The sequence below is a fragment of the Delphinus delphis genome, chromosome 2 (genome assembly GCF_949987515.2).
Source record: "Delphinus delphis chromosome 2, mDelDel1.2, whole genome shotgun sequence".
Classification (NCBI taxonomy): Eukaryota; Metazoa; Chordata; class Mammalia; order Artiodactyla; family Delphinidae; genus Delphinus; species Delphinus delphis.
In genome coordinates, this window is record NC_082684.1 from 175,659,415 (window position 1) to 175,684,632 (window position 25,218).

The 25,218-nt window shown below is 40.6% G+C and overlaps 1 protein-coding gene across 6 annotated transcripts in view; it reads left to right on the plus strand.

Moving 5' to 3' along the window:
* Nucleotides 1-25,218, plus strand: part of ZNF438 (zinc finger protein 438) — a 175,545-nt gene that overhangs the window by 69,386 nt on the left and 80,941 nt on the right. For 5 of the 6 annotated variants that reach the window (XM_060006351.1, XM_060006349.1, XM_060006350.1 and 2 more), the window contains exon 4: nt 19,058-19,135. The gene's annotated coding sequence lies outside the window, so the exon portion shown is untranslated. Of the gene's footprint in view, nt 1-16,928; nt 17,274-19,057; nt 19,136-25,218 lie in introns of those variants that run through there. The other variant, XM_060006354.1, reaches the window with a different exon arrangement.

Sequence of the window (25,218 nt, forward strand, 5' to 3'; positions counted from 1 at the left end):
TTTGAAGGAGTTTCTAGAATAATTTAAGTTTGCTGGCCAAAGCTGTTTACATGGCTGAAAGCAGTGAGATAAAATATTTTTTATGCGCCTTCCCATGTGTAATATGGTTTTCCATGAAGGTGGGTGGAGGAATTTTTGGATTGATTCTGTTTGAATCTGCCTTAGGGGTCAGCATGCCTGTTGATATTTCTCATTCCCTTTTAGGCTGCCTGAGACAGCCTGTCACGCAGGTGGCTTTCGATAGAGGGTTGTTTGAATGAATGAAGTAGATTACGTTTGTAGATTCTGAAGTGTTCCGTCTGTGCGCGATTAAGCACGTGTCTAACAACGTAACCCTCTCTCCTCTTCCTACTTGGTCATAGAGAAAAAGGACATTTAGTCATAAATTACTTAAATTATAGATAGTCTGTTAACATTTCCTAAGACCAGTAAGCCCATTTATTATTCTCATGATGGGAAGATGCTTATATTTTCTCCCATATCGTTATTCCTAGGGCCATCATAAAGCACTCAGTGGTAATGTTAATTAGTGGACAGATACTTAGAGAATGCCGACATCCACGGCATCGTGCCTGGCACTGTGTGTTCTCCAAAGACGTGTGCGACTTTGGTCCTACCACCGGGAGTCCAGACTTCTCAACACACAGGATCTGTACACTGGCCGGTTAAACAGCAACTTAAGGTCCATAAAAATGATGATGGGCTATGTGAGAGGCCTGAACGAGAGCCAGGTGGCTTAGTGGAGAAGTCGTTTCACTTGAGTTAGAGAGCAGTGAGAGATTTCATCAAGGAAGCTTGAGTCGGGCATTAAACTAATGGCTGGGGTTCAGATAGGAAGGAGTGAGTCTCTTTGACATTTATATATATGGGTGATCATTATCACACTTTGTGTTCCCAACAGTGGTGAAGAAACAGCAACAAGAAACTTAAGTATATGATGGAGACCTTTCTCCATTGGTGACTTATTTATTCCTTATTTTTTACTGAAGTGGAATTTCAAAACAGCTTCCACCAAGGCCTCTTTAAGTTACTATAAGGATCCACTTCAGTAGGGAGTGTCCTCCCAAATTTCTCACCCATTTAAAATTTCAGCAGGAAGGCAGGAATAAGATACATTGAAAAATTATCATTCATGACTCCACGTTGGTGGTAGAGGCCCCATCCAATCTCAGTGGCAAGTTTAACAGCTCTCACTGTTGAGTTACATCTCGATTTGAAGTCTAACATATAAGGAGATAAATCCAAATTGACAATTCTTTTTTGCACAGATATTGGTGGTGGTAGTCACTATAGATAAATATAACTTCACAGCAGTTTTTTATTAACCCCTTAAAAGTTCTTCTACAGGGCTTCCCTGGTGGCGCAGTGGTTGGGAGTCCGCCTCCCGATGCAGCGGACACGGGTTCGTGCCCCGGTCCGGGAAGATCCCACATGCCGCAGAGCGGCTGGGCCCGTGAGCCATGGCCGCTGAGCCTGCGCATCCGGAGCCTGTGCTCCGCAACGGGAGAGGCCACAACAGTGAGAGGCCCGCGTGCCACAAAAAAAAAAAAAAAAAAAAAAGTTCTTCTACAGTAAAGCAATTGTTACATTAATATCCCAAACGCCTTTAATCCAGTTTGTTTTGGTTTTGTAAAGCAAATTTAAAAATGGATAGAATTTTTATTGGGATCCTTGGACTGTATTTCCTTATTATTATTATTAAAAACAAATACTTTAGTGCATTTAATTTTAGAGCCAGACTTCTGTCTCTAGTTTCATTCTTTTATTGTATAAAACAGCCAAGGGAAGAAATTATACAGCAAAGAAGTGAAACCAGTTTTTCTAACACAGTAAGGACGGAATCTTAAGACGGTCTGCTGACTTTCTTTTAGTCTTTTGGCCAGTAGCAAATGTATGTGGCCCTCTGCATATTTCTGAATATGCCCATTTGTTCAGCTATATGAACTGAAGTGTGATAATGAAGGGGAAACTATAACCAGTGCTTGTTTCCCATATTTTTGTGACGATCTTGGCTTTCAAGATATCACTAAGTGATCCACGATTAAAGAGTGTGGTGGTTGGCTAATTTTATGTAAGGTGAGAGCATTTCAGTGAATATTGATATTTTATTTAACCTAGTATTTCCCAAATATATTTGACAGAAATGCCCACTGCCTGCCTTCCTTCCTTCCTTCTTTCCTTCCTTCCTTCCTCTGGCTTCCTTCTTTTCTTCCTTTCTTTTTTAAGAACACCTATTAAAATCTCTTGTAGAACAAGTTTCAGGAGCTGTAACTATAAACTTTACACACACACACGTATATATTATTCAGGTCTACTGCTTAGGTCCATTTTCTTCTTCATCTTCACCTTTTCTAGGGCATAGGATGGGATATAGAAGGAAAAAGAATAATGTTTAAGACTTGCTAGCTATTCTGATGTCGTGGTTAGTGGGAAAGAGGCTGAGGCTTCTTTCTGTCTAAAGCAAGGTATGAGATTTCGCTGCTGATTTATTTCAAGAGTTCCTACTCTCTGCATCTTCTATAGCTTTGAACAATCAGTTGACCAAGCGTAACAGAAGTTACCTGTGGTGGGAAGAGTAGGGTGGATTGGAGGTAAAACGAGACTTTCACTTTCTACTATAAATACTTCTGTTTTGTTTGAATTTTTCCATTAGTGTAAATTCCTTTTGTAACCTTAAAACAAAGGACAAATTAGAAGCTCTCACTAGTTGAGAGAACCTCTATTTTATGCAAGGATTGCTTACTCCAAGCTTTTGTATACACTAGCCTCTGTGGTGTTTTTAAACTCACTTTGAAAAAAGTCAAAAAATTTAAACCATGTTTTCAGAAACAAACTTATTATATGATGGCAAATCTGATTAAAGTTAATATCCCTTGCCTCCACTGTATCTTGTACATATTTCTCTTGTTGCTATTAATATACTGCACCATCATTCTCTATTTACGTGCGAAATGGGGAACCGTGTCTTACTTATCTCTGTATCTTCAGCACCTAACTTTGAACCGTGTCGTAAGCATTCAATAAATGTTTGTTGTTGTGGGTGTAGGGAATGAAGAGGCTTAATTTAATATTTATTCCTAGGGGAATATATTAGTGATTGTCACTTTCAAATCTTAAGAGGAATATGTTCTTTTAAAAATACCTTTAAAATATTATTTATTTTATTTTTGTGAAATATAAATAAATACATCTGTCTTTTTTCAGAATTTAAGATGGTATTCATTAGTGCATATAATGTAAAATAAAATTTAAAATAAACGAATAAAATAACAAAGTTGGAGGACTTTGTTACTTCCCAATGTTAAAACTCACTATAAAGCGACAGTAAGCCAGACACTGTGACCTTGCCATAAGGATGGGCGTACGAGTCAGTAGAGTGGAATCAAGAGTCCAGAAATAAACCTTACATTTTTGGTCCATTGTATTTTGACAAAGCTGCTAAGACTATTCAGTAGGGAAAAGGTTCTCTTTTAAACAAATGGTTCTGTGGAAATTGGGTATCCTTATGCCAAAAAATGAACTTCCTCATAAAAATCAACCATACACAAAAATTAACTCAGAGTTAATTATGGACCTAAATGTAAGAGCTGAAACTGTAAAATGTGTAAAAGAAAGCACAGAAGGAATTTCATGGCCCTGGGTTAGGCAAAGAGTTGTTAGATGTAACACCAAAAGCATGTGACATAACAGAAGAAATTGATAAATTTAACTTTATTAAATTTCAAGCTTTTGTGCTGCGGAAGACACTGCTAAGGAACTGAAAAGACAAGCCACAGAGAAAATATTTTCAAATCATGTCTGATAAAGGACTGTGTCTAGAACATATAAAGAACTTTAACAGTTCAATAATAAGACAAACAACTCAATTTTAAAATGAGAAAAAGAACTGAATAGATATTTCATCAAACAATACATAAATGACGAATAAGCGCATGGAAATGTGCTCAGCATCATTAGTTAGTAGGAAAATGCACATTTAAAACACAGTGAGGGGCTTCCCTGGTGGCACAGTGGTTGAGAGTCCGCCTGCCGATGCAGGGGACGCGGGTTCGTGCCCCGGTCCGGGAAGATCCCACATGCCGCGGAGCGGCTGGGCCCGTGAGCCGTGGCCGCTGAGCCTGCGCGTCCGGAGCCTGTGCTCCGCAACGGGAGAGGCCACAACAGTGAGAGGCCCACGTACCGCAAAAATAAATAAATAAATAAATAAAACACAGTGAGATAACTATTTTGTACCCAGCAGGATGCCCATAAGTCAAAAAGACAGACGCTGTCTAATGTCTAGGATATGGAGCAGCAGGAACTCTCATGCATTGTTGGCGGGAGTGTAAAATGGTGCACCCACCTTGGTAAACAGTTTGGCCATTTCTTTAAAAATTAAACCAAGTTACCATATGCAGTGGTCAGGTTCTCCAGAGAAACAGAACGCATAGGATGTGTTTGTATGTGGGACGAAAGTTATTTTAAGGAATTGGCTCACAGGATTGTGGAGGCTTGGCGAGTCCAAAAGCTGATAGGGGAGGCTTGCAGGCCGGGAACTCAGGAAGGGGATGCAGTTTGAGTCCAAAGCCAACCTGCTGGAAAACCAGGGAGAGTCGACGTTGCTGATGAAGTCTGAAGGCCATCTTCTGGGGAGTTCCCTCTTGTGCAGAGAAGTTGGCCTTTTGTCCTTTTCAGGTCTTCAACTAATTGGACGAGGCCCACCCACCTTATGGAGCCCAGTCTGCTTTACTCAGAGGCCATCAATTTAAATGTAAATCTCATCCAAAAACACTCTCCCGGAATAAAGTTTAACCAAACATCTGGGCACTGGGCCCAGCCACGTTGACACAGAGAATTAACCATTACACCATAATAACCCAGCAGTTCCACTTCTCAGAATCTACCCAAGAGAAATGAAAACATATATCCACACAGACTTGTATGCCATTGTTCATAGTACCTTTATTCATAACAGACACAAATGAGAAACAATCCCAATGTCCCTCAACCTTTACATGGATAAACACAATGTGGTATGTCCAGACACTGGGCTACCACTTGGCAGTTGAAAAAGGGAAGATACTGATATGTGCTGACACATGGATGAACCTCAAAAATACTATACTAAGTGAAAGAAGCCAAATTCAAAAGACTAAAAATTGTATGACTCCATTCGTAGGAAATGTCTACATAGAGCAAATCAGAGGAGCTTTGGGAGTGGGCCTGGGAACTGACTGTATGTGGACTCAAGGGAGTTTGCGAGGGGGTTGGAACTGTTCTAAAATTGGGTTCTAGTGATTACTGCACACTTCTGTAAATTGACTAAAACGTCAATGAACTGTACACTTACAGCAGATGAATTTCATGGTTTGTCAATTGTATCTCAATACTGTTAAAAAAAAAAGAGGGGTGACAAAAATGGGACAAATAGGCTAAGGGTAGGACACACAATGCATCTCATAAAAGCTCCTTTATTTGCTTGAGGTGATTCACAGATTTTGCTCCGAGCTCTTTAAAGAGACCTCTCCTAAGGTGAGCTATGTTTTCCAGTGTTTACAATGTCAAATTTTATCAGCATCTTAGGAGAAACCTAATAATTGTACTTCAAAGAGAAGCATGTCCTTTCAGTCGTAGTGCAGCGTACTCAGCTCTGTCCTCAGCAGCGTCCTTGGAGTCAGTAACTGACAGTGCTCTTCTCCACACCTGTCTCTTAAACCTCCCTTCAGTGCAGCGTAGTGGCTGCACATCAAGGGCAGTTCACAGAACACACCAGTTCTGCTGCGTGAATGGGGAGGTGAGCGTAAGAGGACGAAGCCAAGAATGCTGCTGCTCTCGGGTGGTCCCTCTTAATCCGGACACGCGGTTAGAGAGTAAAGAATGGATGGACGGAATAGACAGATGGTAGTCCTGCAGGAGCTTTCGGTGAAAACTGAGTAACGGGAAGTTTAGCATCTCACACCCTGGCAAGTACCTAGAATGCAGTCATTCTCAGTTACAGGTTAGATACGGGGCCATTTGCTTTAATAGCCAGCGAGGTGGGGAGATTGGCATCCTCTTAGGGAAGCTGGGGAACCTGAGGAGGGAAAGTATTTAAATAGACTGCCTACCGCCTATGCGTAGATGTGGCCTGAAGAAATACGTGCTGGTGGGTTATGGCTCTCCCTGAGAAATAATTTTGGCTGTTCTCCAGTGCTTAGACTGCTTAGAACAGGGCCTCATTCTGTCTCTAAAGACAGTAGAATATGGCCACAGACGTTAGCTTGGAATGGTGTGGTTTCATTGTGAATTTTCACAAGTGAGGCATGCTTGTTGTAAAACATTTTTAACTATTTAATTCATATGTCAAGTATAGAATATGTAGAATAAAAAAGTAAGGTCTCCTTTCATTTCTCTATTCCCTTCTTAGCTATTTTCCTATATTTAAATATATATTTAAATTGTTTCCAGTTTTTAGCTGTTATGATGCTGCAGTAAACACACTGGCACTGGGCACTCCTCTGTTTATAAAAAGATATGAGTGTACACACGCACACACACATACACACGTGTGTGTGTGTATGTGTATATATATATATATATATATATATATATATATATATAGGTATATATATACTCGTATATGTTATCACCTTAGTAACAGCTATTACCTGGTCTGTACTTAATAATTTACCTTAGTACACCAGTATTTCTTTATGTTCTTTTTTAAAATCACTGCTCGAGACTACTACAAATGGTCTTAATTTTGTATTTGTAATTCTAGTCTTGTTTTAATCACGAGAAACTGTCTAAATAAGCATTTGTTAAATGAACTACAGGACAACCTGTGAGTGTATCTTTTGGCTTGATTATATGTGAAAAGTAGCTTACTTAGTAAGAAGAAAATTGTTGGTTTAAATTGCAGTAACTTAGTTGAAGTTTATTATGTTTGGAGAATTGTTTTATAGTATCTCTGAGAATGCTGGCCTTTTTTTTTTTTTTTTTTGCGGTACGCGGGCCTCTCACTGTTGTGGCCTCTCCCGTTGCGGAGCACAGGCTCCGGACGCACAGGCTCAGTGGCCACGGCTCACGGGCCCAGCCGCTCCGCGGCATGTGGGATCTTCCCGGACCGGGGCACGAGCCCGTGTCTCCTGCATCGGCAGGCGGACTCTCAACCACTGCGCCACCAGGAAAACCCCAATGCTGGTCTTTTTATCTCTAAGAAATCATTTTACCGTATAATGAACTTTGCAGATTACTTCTGCATAAGACCTAGGCTTAGGCTTCTGCTTCCAGTTCAGTTGTAGAGGTTAGAGGCAGGACGGTGTGGCCCCTGAAACAACCTAAGTAAATTACAAAAATCACTATTTAAGTGGTCTGTTATTACATAATAAATTGCGCCAACACTGAGTGGTTTAAAACAGCAGTTGTGCTGTATAGCTCATGATTCTGTGGGTTGGGAGCTCAGGCAGTCTCAGCTGGTTGGTTTTTCTATTCCATGTTGCACTGACTGATATCACTGGATGGTGTTCATTTGTAGGTGGATTGGAGGCTCTGGAGGATCCAGGGTATCTTACTCACATATATGGTACCTGGAAAAATGTAGAAGACTGTGTTCACATGATGTTTCTAGCATAGCCTCAGGGTAGTCAGACTTCTACTATTGTGCCTTGGGACTCCTAGAGAGAATTTTCCAAGAGATAGGAAGGGAAGGGTGCTTTAGGGGAAGGCCTAAAACTGGAACCTGGCCCCACATCAGTTCTGCCACATTGTGTTGGTCAAAGCAGTGCCGGAGCCCTCCCAGTTTCAGTGAGATAGGACATAGGCGTGGCCTCTCAATGGGAGAGGTATCAGGGAATTTGTGATCATCTTTAATCTACCACAGTTAGATTAAATCTGGCCACAAATCATTTTGCATTCCTCCTATATTCAGAATATACTGAACCCCTCCCAAGAATTCCAGAATTCTCATCCCACTGTGGCTTTACCCTCAAGCTTCAGATCCAGCACCTTGTCATTTAAGTCAGGTCCAGATGTAACGACACCAGGAAGCTCCTCTGGTGTAGTTCCTCTCAAGAGACAAGTTATTTATTCAACACATAATGGAGAAGCAGGCATAGAATAACTGAAGTAAACATTTCCACTCAAAATCCAGGAAACAAGAGGTACATAGCTTTCACTGGTTCATAGCAATTTTGAAATTCTGATGTTGTCATTTCTTTATTAGGTCATTTCTACTCCCTGGAAATGATTGTCCATGGCTCCTGGCTTCACTCAAGCAATTCTGAGTCACCCAGCTTTTTCTATACGAAATGGTTCATGTTTATAACTGGGTAGTCTTTTCAGCCTTGCTTCCTGCTTGTAGAAATTTGAGAATCCAGAAGCATCTTTTCAGTTTGTTCTCTCTCTGCTCCTTTCAGTCCAATCTGACATAATTCTTTCGAAAACTTTGTGAGATTCCTGTGTATCGCATTATAATCCACTCCGTTAGACAGAAGTCACACCCACATTTGTTTTGAGATACGCTTTTTTCTACTTCACATTGTGTGTCAAGGCACTAGAAGATGATACCCATAAAATTCTTAGAAGCTGGCTTCCCTGGTGGTGCAGTGGTTGAGAGTCCGCCTGCCGATGCAGGGGACGTGGGTTGGTGCCCCGGTCCGGGAAGATCGCACGTGCCACGGAACAGCTGGGCCCGTGAGCCATGGCCGCTGAACCTGCGCGTCAAGAGCCTGTGCTCCGCAACGGGAGAGGCCACAACAGTGAGAGGCCCGCGTACCGCAAAAAAAAAAAAAAAAAAGATTCTTAGACGCTTTTCTGTTTGAAAGAGTCCAAAAGGCACACCCTCAAGATTCCTAGAGGCCTTTTATCTAGTAAAGAGAGTCTGAGTAAGAGGCACACTCTTAAGATTCTTAGAACTGAACTAGATACAACTTTAAATCATTTTTCAGTCTCAATACAGTATTTTATAGTCACACTCTAGAAATTTTTATCCTGAAACCATGCTTTACTGGCAGAGCCCTAGACTTGATTTTTACTTTGAAGCCATTTCTTACTTTTCTGTCTGGGGAGAATGGGGATGAGAAAATGTTTTATGTTTGAAAAGAGCAAGTCCTGGCTCCTCTAAATTCTGCTTGAAAATGAAACGATTCTTTTGTTAGCTCTAAATTCTGCTTGAAAATGAAAGAGTTCTTTTGTAACTCATCTTTCTCTTTGCATTCCATATCATACTTGGCTAAAAGAGACATCACTTTCAACCTTCTGCCTGGCAATCTCCTTAGCCAAGTCTGCCACTTTATTGGGCACATTTTCTCTTTTCTATTTAATGCAAGGAATAGTGTTGCAATTTTCCCACCACTGTGTAAGAGGGCTTGTCATTTCTCCATCTGTTAACATTTTCATTAATGTCCTTTAAGCTTTCATTAACAGTATTCTTGAGGCCCTTCCTGTTTCTGCTCACCACCTGGTCCCAAAGCCAATGTCACTATTTTAAGATTTTTATTACAGAGTCCCACTTCCATGTACCAGTATCTGTTATGGTTATCTAATTCTGTAACAAATTACCTAAAAACTTGTAATCTTAGAACAACAACCATTTTGTTGTACTTCACAAATTGTAGGTCAGTGAAAAGGGCAGGGTCAGATGGTGGTTATTCTTCTCCATGTAGCATCAGCTGAGGTTAGTTGGTGGCATTCAGTTAAAGGATGGGCTGGTTTGAAGAGTCCAAGACAGTTTTACTCACATTTCTGACACTTTGACAAGGATCATTCAAAAGCTATTCTTGGCTGGGGCTGTCAACCAGAGTGCCTACACCTAGCTTTTTCAGCATGACAGTCTCACTGTAATTAGACTGTGGTGACAGTAGCACAAAAGGCAGGAAGGAGGAAATAGGTATCTTCTGTTGTAAAATTCTTACTTATATGTGAAGTGGTGTACTATTATTAGAAGTTAGATTGTGGTAAGTTAAAGCGCTATAGTTTAAGCACCAGAGCAACCACTAAAACTACAAAAGAAACAGGTATGTCTAATAAGCCAACAGTGGAGATAAAATGAAATACTAAAAAATATTCAGTTCCAGATAAGGCAAGAAAAAATGGGAAAAGGATAAATTTGGGCAAATAGAAAATAGCAAGATGGTTACTTTGAATTCAGTCATATAAATAGTTATATTGAGTATAAATGGTCTAAATGCTCTGAAGGTGGAGATCATCAGGCTAGATAAAAAAGCAAGACCTACTAACCACATACTGTCCACAAGAAATCCTCTTCATATATGAACACACAGGTTATAAGTAAAAGGATTGAAAAAGATATGCCATGCAAACACTAATCATTAAGAAAACTGGACTGGCTGTATTAATATACAACAAAATAGGCTTCTGAGCAGGGAATATTACTAGTGATATTGAGAGATATTTCATAATGACAAGAGAATCATTTTATCAGAAAGACATGACAATCCTAAATGTCTATGAGCCCAATAACAGAGCTTCAAAATACTTGAAGCAAAAATTGACAGAACAGAAAGGATAAATAGGCAAAACTACAGTTGTAGTTAGTCTCAAACACTTCTCTCTCAGCATTTGATTTATAAGTAGGCAGGCTATTAATAAAAACTAGAATCTGGAGCAACACTGTTAACCAGTGGACTTAATTGACATTTATAGAATATTGCACTCAATAATAGAGGAACACACATTCTTTTCAAGTACACATGGAATTTTCATCAAGGTAGATCATATAACAAGTCTCAATAGATTTTAAAAGATTAAAACTATACAGGATATGTTCTTTTACTATTTCTAAATTGAACTAAAAGTAAATAACAATAGAATATATAGAATTCCTCCCCCAAATATTTAGAAATTAAACAATACAATTTAAAATAAACCATGGTTCCAAGAAATCACAAGAAAAATTAGAAAATATTTTTTAACTGAATGAAAAATGAAAACACATTATATCAGTATTTATGCAGCTAAAGCAGTGCTCAGAGGAAAATGTATAGCTTTAAAATACATACATTAGAAAAGAAGAAAAGTCTAAAACCAATTATCTAAGCTTTCACCTTAAGGAGCTGGAAAAATCAAAGCAAAATGAACCCGAAGTATGCGGAAGGTAGAAAACAAGAAGTAGAAATCAATAAAATAAAATATTATAAAACAGACAAATAATAGAGAAAATTGATGAAAGCAAAAGCTGTTTTATTATTGTTTTTTACCAGATCAGGTTAGTTGGCCCTCTTTAGTGTCAGTTCAGTGCCTTCCATATATATATTCCTAGATATAAGAGGTTAAAATTGTCAGCGTCTTAGGCTCTAGGCCCAGAAACTGGTGTCTTGTCATATCCACCATATTTTATTGGTCAAATAAGTCAAAGAGGTTACCCAAATTCAAGGTTGGGGAGAGACATATATACCCACTTCTCAGTGGGAGAAGTTTCAAAATATTTGTGTCACTCTTAAGCACAGTCATTTTTGAAGACCTCAGAGAGCTATGAAAACGAAGAGTGCTGAATGAGCTGAAATAGCAGAAATGGAGGAGCATGTAGGAGATGCGATTGCTAGCAGTCATCCTTCCTGAGCATGTTTGCTGAGAATGGACACTGGCTAAGGATCAAGCTTGCTATGGAAGTGAAACAATGAGGGGAAAGAGGAACCATGGGAATTTTGATGGTCACATAGTCTGGCATGGTGAACTGGAACCTAGGGAGGCCTCAGACACACAGCTCGTTTTCCCCATAGGTTGTTTGCTGAGCCTTGGGGTGGGATGGGAGGTTGGGAAGTTGAGCTGGAAATATGCAGTGACGTCTTCTGCAGTCCTGCAGTGCTTAGGAGACCGTCTCCATGTGATGGAGTAGGGTGCAGCTGCAATAAACACACCACTGATTTCACCTTTGAGACGTTTTACACCAGAAGTAAGCTGATTAGATTGAAGTGAGCAGCTTCTCACCCTACTTGGCTAATAGAGGAAAGGATGGGCCCTCACTGGGAGAAGATAACATCAACCACAGTTTTATGGCTGTTACATTGACAGTATTGATAATAAACTAAGAAGTTAGGTGACATGTGAAAAGTAAAAAAAAAAAAAAAAAAAAAGTTCAAAGAAGAAGGTACAAGAGAAGCAGATCCACCGATGATACAGACTTAGGAGTTACCAAACAAAGATTTTATAGCTGTTATAAATGTGTTAAAGGAAATAAAGGAAGAGGCTAGCAAAGTGGATGAAAAGATGAACAGTATCAACAGAAAGTTGGGATCTATCAAAAAATAATCAAGTGGATATTCTAGAGCTGAGAAATATGGTATCTGAAATTAAGATTTGAGTTTAAGAGCAAACTTGGCACAACAAAAATAACTAGAGCTAGTGAACTAAAGGAAAGTTCAGTGGAAAAAAGTACAAGCTCAGAAAGAAAAAGGAATGGAAAGAAAAAAAACAGCTTAAGAGACATAGGGGATTGAGTCACTTCATCTAATGTACATGTGGTTGGAGTCCCAGGAGGAGAGAATGAGCAAAAGAAATATTTGAAAAGATAATGACCAAAGGTTTTCCAAACTGATGAAAGATAGCAATCCACAAGTTCAAGAAGCACCAGAAACTTAGTGAACCCCAAACAAGATTAATATGAAGAAAAACACACCTAAATACAACTTAGTGAGACTTGTGAAAACCAGCTATAAAGAGAAAAATCTTAAAACAACTGAAGGAAATAAACCACACTCCCTTCAATGGAGCAACAGTAAGATTGGTGGCTGACTGTCCTACAGACATTATTAAAATCAGATCATAAAGGAATGACATCCTTAAATTTTAAGTGCAGAAAGGAAAAATATGGCCAACCTGAAACTCTATACCCAGCAAAAAAAATTTTTTTTAATTGAAGGCAAAATAAAGATGTTTTTAGACAAAAGGTGTGACACTTTCTCACAAATAGACCCACAGTACAATAATACTAAAGAAAGTATTCACTCTGAAAACAAGTAATCCCAAGTGAACCATAAAAGCTCAGGGAAAAATGAAGAGCATAGGGAAGCATAAATATATGAGTAAGTACAAAAAGTTTCAGACCATTGAAAGCAACAATAGTAATGTTTTGTGGGGCCTTAAACATACATAGAAATGGAGTTAAACTGGTATTTTTGTCTTGCTCAGTAAGTGGTAAAAGTCAACTGTAAATCAAGAAAGTATTTATAATCTGTAAGATAATTGCTAAAAATATTACAAAAATGTTTAAACAAAAACTTTACCAAAAGTAAAATGGTATAATAAAAAATTGATTAATCAAAAAAAGAGGAACAAGTGAAGAAAAAAGAGCAGATGGAATGAATAGAAAATTTATAACAGAAAGGTATCCTTAAATATAATTAAATTACGTGTAAATAGGCTTATTCCTCCAATTAAAAAACAAATTTTTGGACTAGATTTTTTAAAAAGAAAAAATATATAGTTTGCATAAGTTATATATCACATAAAAGGGTATGGAAAACAAAGAAAAGGTACACTATACAAATACTGACCAAAAACTCTTGTATATTAATATCAGACAAAGCAGACTTTATGCCAAGAAGAATTTTGAGAGATAAAGGGGGGCATTTTATAATGATAAAGGATCAATTCAGTAGGAAGACAGAACAGTTCTAAATTTATATGTTCCTAACAACATAACTTCAAAATACATAAAGCTAAAATTGACAGGACAAAAAGGAGAAGTAGATAAATCATAGTTGGAGAATTTAACAACCTTCTTTCAACCACTAATATAACAAGCAGATTTAAAAAAAATTTTTTATTGTGGTAAAAGTCACATAATGTAAAGCATACTATTTAAACCATATTTAACTGTGCAGTTCAGTGGCACTAAGTGCATTCACGTTGTTGTGCAGCTCCCACCATCATACAGCTCCTGAATTTTTCACCTTCCTAAACGGAAACTCTGTCCCCATGAAACACTAACTCCCTATTTCCTTCCCCCCACCCCCAGGCTCCTGGCATCTACCAATGTACTTTCTGACTCTCTGAATTTGGCTATTCTAGGTGCCTCATATAAGCGGAATCAAACAGTATTTGTCTGCACCTAATGTATATTGGAATGCAGGTATTATTTTGTTATTTAAGGTTAACTTAATATATGTCCAGCAAGCAGATTTTTAACAATCAGTAAGGTGATAGAATATTTAAACAATGTGATTAATTTGACCTATTTATAGAACATTATTTGCTATTTATAGAACATTATTTCCAACAACTGCAGAATGCACATTTTTTTCAAGTATGCGTGGAACTTTTACCAGAATAGAACGTGTGCTAAGCCAAAAAGCCAATCTCAACAGATTTCAAAGGATTGATATCATAAAGTATATGTTCCATGGTGGAATTAAACTAGAAATATATAACAGAAAGATTAAAAATTTCTCAATTTGCATGGAAAATAAGCAGCACACTTTTAAATAATCCGTAGGTCAAAGAAGTACTCACAACCACAATCAGAAAATATATTGAGGGCTTCCCTGGTGGCGTAGTGGTTGAGAGTCCGCCTGCCGATGCAGGGGACACGGGTTCGTGCCCTGGTCCGGGAAGATCCCACATGCCGCGGAGCGGCTGCGCCCGTGAGCCATGACCGCTGAGCCTGCGCGTCCGGAGCCAGTGCTCCGCAACGGGAGAGGCCACAACAGTGAGAGGCCCGCGTACTGCAAAGGAAAGGAAAAATAAAAAAAAAAATATATATATATATATATAGAACAGAATCAGTATCAGAACATGTGAGACACAAAGTAGTGCCTGGGGAGAATTGTGCAGCTTTAAATGCATTTGTTTAAAAGGTAACATTAGGGCTTCCCTGGTGGCGCAGTGGTTAAGAGTCCGCCTGCCGATGCAGAGGACACGGGTTCGTGCCCCGGTCCGGGAAGATCCCACATGCTGCGGAGCGGCTGGGCCCGTGAGCCATGACCTCTGAGCCTGCGCGTCCGGAGCCTGTGCTCCGCAACGGGAGAGGCCGCAACAGTGAGAGGCCCGCGTACCGCAAAAAAAAGAAAAAAAAAAAAAAAGAAGGTAACATTAAAAGCCAGCCATCTAATCTTGCATCTCAAAAAGCTAGAAAAAGAAATGCAAACTAAATTCAGATAAACTGGAAATAACTAACAGAAAAAAAGACAAAGAAAATTAGCAAAGTCAAAGGTGTTTCTTTGAAAATATTAATAAAATTGATAAACTCCTACTTAAAATAAAGAGCTCAAATTAACAATATGGTATAAAAAGGAAATATTACTAGAGATCCCAGAAATATTAAAGGGTAAGAAAATACTATGAACACCTTTATGTCAGTACATTTGACAACTTGTATGAAATGGACAAATTCCTTACCAAACTGACACTCAAAAAAGTAAAAATTGTGAATAGTATTATACCTTTTAAAGGCATTGAATCTGGGACTTCCCTGGTGGCACAGTGGTTAAGAATCCACCTGCCTATGCAGGGGACACAGGTTCAATCCCTGGTCTGGGAAGATCCCACATGCTGCAGAGCAACTAAGCCCGTGTGCCACAGATACGAAGCCTGCGCTCTAGAGCCCGCGAGCCACAACTACTGAGCCCGCGTGCCCTAGAGCCCATGTGCCACAACTACTGAGCCTGCGTGCCACAACTACTGAAACCTGCACGCCTACAGCCCGTGCTCCACAACAAGAGAAGCCACTGCAATGAGAAGCCTGCGCACTGTAACAAAGAGTAGCCCCTGCTCGCCGCAACTAGAGAAAGCCCACGTGCAGCAACGAAGACCCAACACAGCCAAAAACAAAAAAGGCATTGAATCCATGCTTCGAAATCTTCCCATCTCTAGTAATATTCTTCACCTGAACTAGGTCTCAGTTTTAGGTCTCTGATGTACAAGTTCACTGTGGCTGCTGACAAGATTTAGACTCAACTCCCCTTCCATACAGTTTCCTTCAGATTGATCTCCGTTTATTTACTTTTCATCCCTTTTTCCTTCTGCCAGCTTCCGAACCTTTGAGAAGCAGACATAACTCAGGTTGGCATAAAAATGTCGACCTTATTTGTGGGGGAACTGGGTAAAAGCATCCGTAGGCCTGACTCTAGTCATCGTACCCCTTCGAATTGGACTGACCTAACTTGCCCTTCTGAGTTTGCCATGTGGATGAGAGGGGAATGTATGCAGGTTTGGGCAAGCAAGTTCTAAGAGAGGGTGAGAGACTGGTGACATGTGTGGTCAGTCTTTCACTCTCTCTCATCAAACAGATAAGGCAGAGAGAGGGAGAGGGAGAGAGAGAGGGAGAGAGAGAGGGAGAGGGAGAGGGAGGGAGAGAGGGAGAGAGGGAGAGAAAGAATGGTGTTTTTTCACCTGTCAACCTGGTTGGAGCCCTACTCTTATTATCCTCTTTCTCTAAGAAGTCAGATCTACCCTGTTCAGATGGAACCCCCAGTTCCACTGCCAACCTACTTCTGGGTCCTCATGTCATCTGGACCCCCTGCTCTATTTTGAATAAGTTTTTATAATTTTGATCTTACCCCCAGAATTCTTGCCTCTCCTCTGCAGAAATGTAAACCTGGCTTTCGTAGGCAGTGCTATTTTTTAACTGTACTATAACAAGTTATATTCTTTAACTTGATCAGTGCTGTCAACCAGAATCATCTCAAGATCTCAAATGCTGAAAGTCCCTCTGTTTTCCTTCCTCCTCTTCTCTGGCTAGTGTTTTCCCTTCAAAGCCTCAAATTCAGAGATTCCTTCAGTTATATACTGTCTCTCCACCTCTCTTTCCCTCCCCCCTCTCTATCACAGCAGATGGCCGTGCTATTGATCTTAACTTCCTCAACTGTACGCCCTTCTACACAATAATTTTTATCTATATCCGTCACCCATCCTTTCTTCCATTTCTAACCATAAAGAAAAAACAGTTTCTCCTCTTAACATGGCGAACTCTAACCAGACGTCTTTTCCCACCTTCTCACCAGACTTTGCTCCATTATTAACCTCTCTTCCTTTTACTGGCATTAAAAATGAAAACAACAAGTCTTGTTAAAGATTCAGCTTTCCTTTCAAACTATGCCAGGCCTCTTAGAGCAGTTAATTCCATTTCTCCATTTTCTTTAATTCCCCCAATTACTGGAAGTTTCTGTTCTCTTTTATTGCCATCCTGAAATTTCTTTCTAAGCTCACCAGCGCCTGTTAAGTTATTCTTAGCCCTCCTTCCGCCCTGAAAAGACAGGACCGGGTGCTGCCTCCTTTGCCTCTTCTTCCTCAACTTCACTGATGGACCGCAGACTTTGTGGAAAGCTCCCCTCTCAAATAAGTAAACCTTTTAGAAGGTAAGCAAACTGTCTTATTGACTTGCTGTAACAAGGGAGACCACACAGATGATTCTGAAGGACTGCCTGCTTTAGGAAATGAATTTAGGATTTTTATAGGTTAATTATAGGTTGATTATAGGTTTTATAGGTTGATTATCAAGTTCTAGGGTAAGAGGTCAGAAGTGAGCTGAGTCTTTGGGTTGGTTGATTTCTTAAAGTCATGATCAATGCCCACACGCAAGGTGGTGATTGAAAGGGAAGGTCTGTGGCGGCCGAGGACACTGCGTCTGTGACTGTCCGACTGAACACTGGTAACCGTTCCAGCCCTCGGTCTTGCATAACTGATGGCGTGGTTATTCGCGTTCTCACTTTCAAGCACGTCTTCAGTGTATTTTTGACGATTTAAATCCGTTGCAGTTGCCCTGGTTTCCCCTTACCTTGGCTATTACAGTAACAAAATAGGTCTCACTGCCTTTCGAATCTTCTCATAGTAACTCTAAAACCAGAGCCATCTTTCTAGAATACAAATTCGAATGAGTTTCCTACTGAAAACCCTTGGTGGCTCTTTTTATGTATAAAATACACCTGCATATACTGAGTGCAGCATTCAGCCCCTTTTCCAGTCCTCATCTGTCTGTTGGTCTGTGGGTTTCCTGCTCCCTCCCTCCGTCCTGCTTTTCCCCCTCACTCCCTGCCCCCCCCCTTTTCTCTTCCTCACCCGCAGACTATGCTTGTATTATAGAAGTATACTGGCTTTTCTGAGCTCGTACTCTGTATTGTGACCTCTGTGCCTAAAACAAAATAATTTTTGTTTCTTCTTGGAACGTTATTTGTTTCTAAACCTTACCTTTATCCGATTGTTAGAAGTCCTGTCTCTTTTCAAACTGTACTTAAATGTCACCTTTACAGAGCATGTTACTTTGCTGGGACTGTGTAGCAAAATCCTGCAGACGGGGTGACTTCAACAACAGCAGTCTGTTTGCTCAGTCTTGGAAGCTAGTCATCTGAGATCAAGGTGTCGCAGGCTTGATTTCCTCTGAGGGCTCTCTCCTTAGCTTGCAGATGTCCGCCTTCTTTCCTTGTCCTCACATGGTCTTTCCCCTGGTGTGTCTCTTTGTGTCCTAACTTCCTCTTCCTATAGGGGCACCAGTCAGATTGGATTAGGGCCCACCCTAAAGGCCTTATTTTAATTTAATCATATCTTAAAGGGCCTTATCTCCAAATACAGACACATCCTGATGTACTGGGGGATGAGGGCTTCGACACATGATTTTGGGGGGTTAGAAGACACAGTTTAGTCCATAACACAGAGCCTCTGTACGTCTTCCCTGCAGTGAGGAGCCCTCCCCCAAACCCGAAGCACTCTGGACCACTTGCAGCGTTTATTGTATTTGCCTTGATGTGGGGTTTTTCGAGTTGATCTGTCTGTCTCTGGCGGTTTGTGGGTTTCCTAAGGACAGGAACTATCTCTTACTCAACTTCATTGCTCCCTGCTCTCTAGTGCTGAGTGGGGCTTGATTCAGCGTAAATCAGGCTTAAATATCTAATAATATATTTTCCAGAAGTTTTAGGAGATTGACATAAAAAATATAGGAAGGGAATATGTTATACTTCCTGTTTTAGAAGTCTTTGAGCATAGCTTGAGATTTTTATCTTAGGTTCTTAAATTATACATAATATAAGTAATGTCAGTTTTATAGAACTAAATATAACTCTTTTATGATGTTTAATCATCTAATTGGCTTCTGTGAGCTACCTATCAGTTCTTTCAATTTTATTACTTCCATTACATTTGTTTTCAGATAAAGATGAATGTCATGTCTCAACCAACACTGAAAATGTGAAGTTTAGAAGACATTTGCTGAGTCAAGTCACCTCACGTAAGTCTGCGCACATCTCTCAGCATCAGCTTAATATTGATTTAAAATGTAAAGAATTAAGTTCACCACCTTGGAGGCTTTCTCAACGCTCAAATTGCTCAGAATATCTCAGAGTCCCCTTGTGTATTGAATCACTGGTCTTGGAAAATAGTGGAAAGATGATTACGTACTAAATTTCATGTGCTTATTAAAAATATAATGTTTAAAATCAAGGTATTATTTTAAAACTGAGAGTAGCACTTCAAAATCGTCCTTTATTTTGTATCAAGTCTAGGCAACAAGTCCCAGCTGTGTGCCAAACTTAATGGTTCTAAAACGGTTTTCCATTGTAACAAATGTTTTGTATTTCAGTTTCTTAAGTCTTTGTACGGTTTTTTAAAATATGTTCTTGATCATTAAAGGGCGATATATAGTAACTGGAACCTTAAATGGTTAACTATTTATTCAAAAAATGTAGCTTTGAAAAGTCATCTGAACCAATCCCAACTATTATAATTATCTCCTAATGGTCTTCTGTCTTCATTCTGTCTTCTATCCTGTTTTTGTTGCCAGACAGATCTGCACGTAGAACCACTCCAATAATTTTAAAACCCTTTAATGGCTCCCCACTCACTACTGGATAGAATCCATGCCCTCCCCTGGCATTCACAGCCCTCTCCCAAGCTCCTAAAAATACCCCCCACCTTAGCCAGCTGAGCTCTCTCCTGTTCTCTGACTTCTCGTTCTTGTCTGTGCCTCTGCGTCTCAACTTGGACTGTTTCCTTGGTGTTCTCTGTGACGTCCTTTGCTCCTCCCTTTCTGGTTTCTCTGCCGGTTGAAATCTTGGCGCAAGCTGGCCCCTCAAGGCTCAGCTCGGGTGTGGACCCCTCCACGAAGCTTTCCCTGATCACTCCAGCTAGAAGCACGAGCTCTTCCCCTCTCTGCTGGCTTCACCCAGGATTTTGTTTTTACCACGGTTTCAGCACATTTCTCCCTGCAGCTTTAGTGCGTGTGTCGGTGTCTGTCTTATCTCCCACCCGAGGCTGTGAGGGCCAGAAAATCAAACCTCTTGTCTGCCTTATTTTTGTCTTACACAGCCTTCGGCAACAACCTTTAATAGTGCTTGGTAAATATTTGTATAACAAATTGAGAATGTGCCTGGACTTTTCTCCCATCATCCCCTTCCGTCTTTCATCCTTACAGACACATATGGTCCGTATTCATGGCAACTGTTCTCCCTCGTTGTGCCCTCCTGGCAGACCTGCACACTGCCATCTTATCCTAGGCAAACACTGACCGTGGTGTAATTAACAAGATACGGTCAGTTCCCAGCCTCAGAAATAAACTGTAGTCCCAAAGTTCATGTCTAATTCTGTTGTTTGGAATGCAGAAAGCATTTTTCCACAAAAACAATGTTATAAATAGTGGTTAGGTTTCTCAGCCAGCCCTCCCAAGACTAGTTAACCCAGAAGTACCAGTGCAGCCTCCGTGTATCACATTGTTTTGTAGAGAACCTCTAACTCTGGATATGGAAACACATCTCTCATTCCCTAGAAGCAGAACAGTAACTTTCTGGGCAGCCTGAGCTGTAGGAGGGTCTGAGCTGGGGCTCTGGCATGGCCCCTCCCCCCATACTGGATACCCTCATACCAGCAGCTTTTTGGTTTTCAGTATTTGCATAAGGAACATTTACCGATAGGTCACTGATACTCTCATGTCTTCGGAATTGAGGGCAAGGGGACACTTGCTCTTCTCATCATCCCACAGTAGATTCGGATGGTAAATAGGGCTTCAGCTGCCCTGTCACATGGGGGTTAAGTGAGGTATTGACAGATGAGGAGTGTCTTACTACTGCTCACTTTCAGTTGTCCTGTGGGCTTATGGGAATTAAATATATAAGCATGGAAAATACTTCTCTCTATAGGAAAAACACATTTCTAGGCATCAGCTCTGTATTTGACATGACATCAGTCTTGTGGACAAGTGATTCTCATTCCTACGTGGGCGTAGCGATGCTTTGCCATGAAAAGCACCCGTGTATGTAAACAGCCCTGGAGGCTGGCGGTTTCTGCTGTCAGGCTGTAAGAATAGCACTCCATGAAATTTAGAGAATTTAACATGTTCAGCATCTCATGAGCTTGGAGCACAGGAGTGAGTGTCTATTTTATGTTTAGTACTGTCCTGGATGCTGGGGACTGGGGAACAGGAACCAAAGATAATATGAAAAGTGTCCTTTCCCCTCCAGGAGCCTGAATCAGGGAGTAGAGTATGAAAGAAGCATTCACAGTGCGAACAATATGTTGTTAATTGCCATAAAGTACTTCAGGAAGGTAACGAACGTTCTTAGGATGATCAGAATGACATGATTCACCATGGTTATAAAGATAGTGGTGGGGTTTCATTTAGTCTCAGAGCAATGGTGAAGGTCTAAATAAAGAGCTAGGAGAGGAAATGATATTCCAGGTTGGATTAACAGCATGAACAGAGGACTAGAGTTACAGACAGACAAGCGAAACAGCATGACTGGCTGGAACAGAAGGTTTAGTTTACGTCAGTGAAATAATAGGTGGGAAAATGGCGCCAGTGGTTCCACCCTGGCAGTGAATAGGCGCTCATCCGTAGATCTTTTTAAACACACAAGTCCCTGGATCTTAACCCCGGAACTAATAAATAGAATTGCTGGGGCATGAGACCTAAGCCTGTTTATCTTTTAAAGCTCCCCCAGTGGTTGAGAACCACTGAATTAGAAGGAGGGGCTGAACGTAGGAGTCAGGCCTCTGTCCCTCAAGCAGTGGGAAGCCCTCAGGGGCTTCTGAGAGGAGTGACATATGAGCAATGGGCGTTTGCCAAGATAAAGGATTCGTCAACTGCATGTGAATGGCAGAGAAATAGGAACCAGCTTGAGTCTGAGCAGTGGTGGTGGGAAGGCAGAGGTCACATGTGTACGTGTGCATGGATGTATGGGAGTCAGCCATGTCAGCCTTGACCTCGGCGTGATTTCTTTTATAAACCGCTTATACGACTTCACCCTCATTAGTCTGATCTGTTTTCTCTTACAACCTGGCAACTTAAACAGTAATTTCCGCCAGTTTGCATTTAATGGAAGGAGACCATTGTCTACTCATGTCCACGTCTAACTCATAATCATAAGTGAAGTTGTGTGTATGAGGAATGCGACCTGTAGCGTACTCGTAAGGCGTGTACTAGCCACCCACATGTGCAGTAAGACAACCTCAGTTCTCACTGGGCAGGATTGCGCCAACAGCCGGAGTCACATGTACGATACTTACTGGCACATGATTCTCTAGCATCTAGTTGAAATTGAAGCAATAGTCTAAATTATGCTATGCGCTTTAATATTTTTAGCAAGAGATTTGATAAGCGCTTCATTTTTCTGGCAGCAGACCCACGCCTGCTTCCTGACGGCAGCAGCTGCCCTTCCTCTGAGTTCATGCTTCTCTCCTGGCCACACCTCCTCCCCTCCCCTCCGGGCCCATCCCCTGCTGGTGTCTGTGCACCACACCACACCCCATCCTCACCCGGGGGGCAGCAGAGAGGAGATTAAAGCAGTCAGAATTTCCCTTCTCCTTTGCCACTGACACGGCCGGCTGACCCTGGAGTCTCACACTCCTGGCCGACCACAGACGTGAAGGCTGCCAGCGTATCCACACTCAGAAGTCTCAAACCACGCCTTAGTCGGACATGTTTCCCATCTCTTTGACGTATTTTAAATAACTTATGTTTGGCAACAATGGGCCACGTTTATTAGATGGCAGAGAATAAATTCAAGGTGTGATGTTTTGATATGACCTGTCCGCTTTAAAAAAGGATTCAACATCATGGATTTTTAAAAAAGAACCACTCTCTTGGCTATTCTGTAACAGTACATACAGTGACAGCAGTTCCTGCTCTGGTCTTCTTTGCCTGTGGCAGTTAATTTACTCTTGTGTTATCAATATCTCCAGATCTCTTGACTTAACTTTTTTATAACAACTTAGGCTTTCACTAACCATCCACATGTTTAACCAGACAATGGATGGTCTGCTCAGATTTGAGGGAGCCTGTAGGAGAAAGGGAAGCGGGGAGAACTAAAATTTGTTGAGTACCCACTCCGTGCCATGTCCTTTACATGTCTTTTATGATCTTAACTCCATTTTACAATGGAGGAACTTGGGATTTAGAGAGGTTTTAAAAATGTATCTGGTGTCAGAAGTCTAGTCAGCGATAGAACTGGGTTTTGATCCCAGGTCTGGCTATCTAACTGTTTAAGCAGACTGATCCTACAGGTCTGCGTGACTTTTATTTGTTGGGAAACATCAGTGAACTTGGAATTGGTGGGGGGGGGGGGTTGGGTGTAAGCTTTACCTCCCTCACTAATAACCGTGACCATTTTAATGAAATTTTTTTAACACCTTTATTGGAGTATAATTGCTTTACAATAGTGTGTTAGTTTCTGCTTTGTAACAAAGTCGATCAGTTATACATATACATATATCCCCATATCCCCTCCCTCTTGCGTCTCCCTCCCACCCTCCCTATCGCACCCCTCTGGATGGTCACAAAGCACCGAGCTGATCTCACTGTGATATGCGACTGCTTCCCACTAGCTATCTATTTTACGTTTGGTAGTGTATATATGTCCATGCCACTCTCTCACTTCATCCCAGCTTCCCCTTCCCCTTCCCCGTGTCCTCAAGTCTATTCTCTAGTAGGTCTGCATCTTTATTCCTGTCTTACCCCTAGGTTCTTCATGACCTTTTTTTTTTTTTTTTAGATTCCATATACATGTGTTAGCATATGGTATTTGTCTTTCTCTTTCTGACTTACTTCACTCTGTATGACAGACTCTAGGTCCATCCACCTCACTACAAATAACTCAATTTCGTTTCTTTTTATGGCTGAGTAATATTCCATTGTATATGTGTGCCGCATCTTCTTTATCCATTCATCTGTCGATGGACACTTAGATTGCTTCCATGTCCTGGCTAATGTAAATAGAGCTGCAATGAACGTTGTGGTACATGACTCTTTTTGAATTATGGTTTTCTCAGGGTATATGCCCAGTAGTGGGATTGCTGGGTCGTATGGTAGTTCTATTTTTATTTTTTTAAGGAACCTCCATACTGTTCTCCATAGTGGCTGTATCACTTCACATTCCCACCAACAGTGCAAGAGGGTTCCCTTTTCTCCACACCCTCTCCAGCAGTTATTGTTTCTAGATTTTCTGATGATGCCCATTCTGACTGGTGTGAGATGATATCTCATTGTAGTTTTGATTTGCATTTCTCTAATGATTAGTGATGTTGAGCATTCTTTCATGTGTTTGTTGGCAATCTGTATATCTTCTTTGGAGAATAATGAAATTTTAATTTAAAATATTTAATGCTCTCAGCTTCAGTTTCCTCATTTATCCTATGGGGATAAAACCTGCTTTACTGACCATTTGGGATGGTTGTGAGAATAATAAGCTAGTGAATTTCAGTATGATTTTACAGGTATAAAAACCCTTGAAAGATTGAGAGATTTTTAATGAAAGCAAGAAACAAGCAAAAACCCACAAAGCATTAAATGAGATGATTTGGATAGATTTTGTGGTATTTCACTTCTTAACATTGCTCTACAAACTTTCCAAATAATATTTGTCAGTTTTGTAAGTCCCCACCACCATGGTTTGCCAAACTGCGTCACTGAATTAAACATCTCAGTGCAGCAGAGAGAGTCCTGGCTACATACCAGGTACCTCATTTCACTTACCAGAAGCAATCATTAGTTTCTATACCATATCCAACAGGTCTGAACTCTGCTAGATACTGTAATGTTCATAGCCACTGAGGACTCAGAATGTTCTAAGTCTGCTCACTAGTCATAGACTTATCGGACTAAAGTTAATGTTAACATTCTCAGGATAATTCTTTATATTTTTGAAGTTTTTAATAAGCCTGAGTAATAAAGTCACATTTTGTAAAAGTACTTTCACAAAACTGCTCTTCAAAAGTGTTTCCAGGTTTCTGGGCAACGTTCATAGGTTACAGGATGGTGAATACTGAAAGAGAGCTCTGAGCTATTGTCATCCACTTAAACTTCTTCCACGTATACAGAGAAGA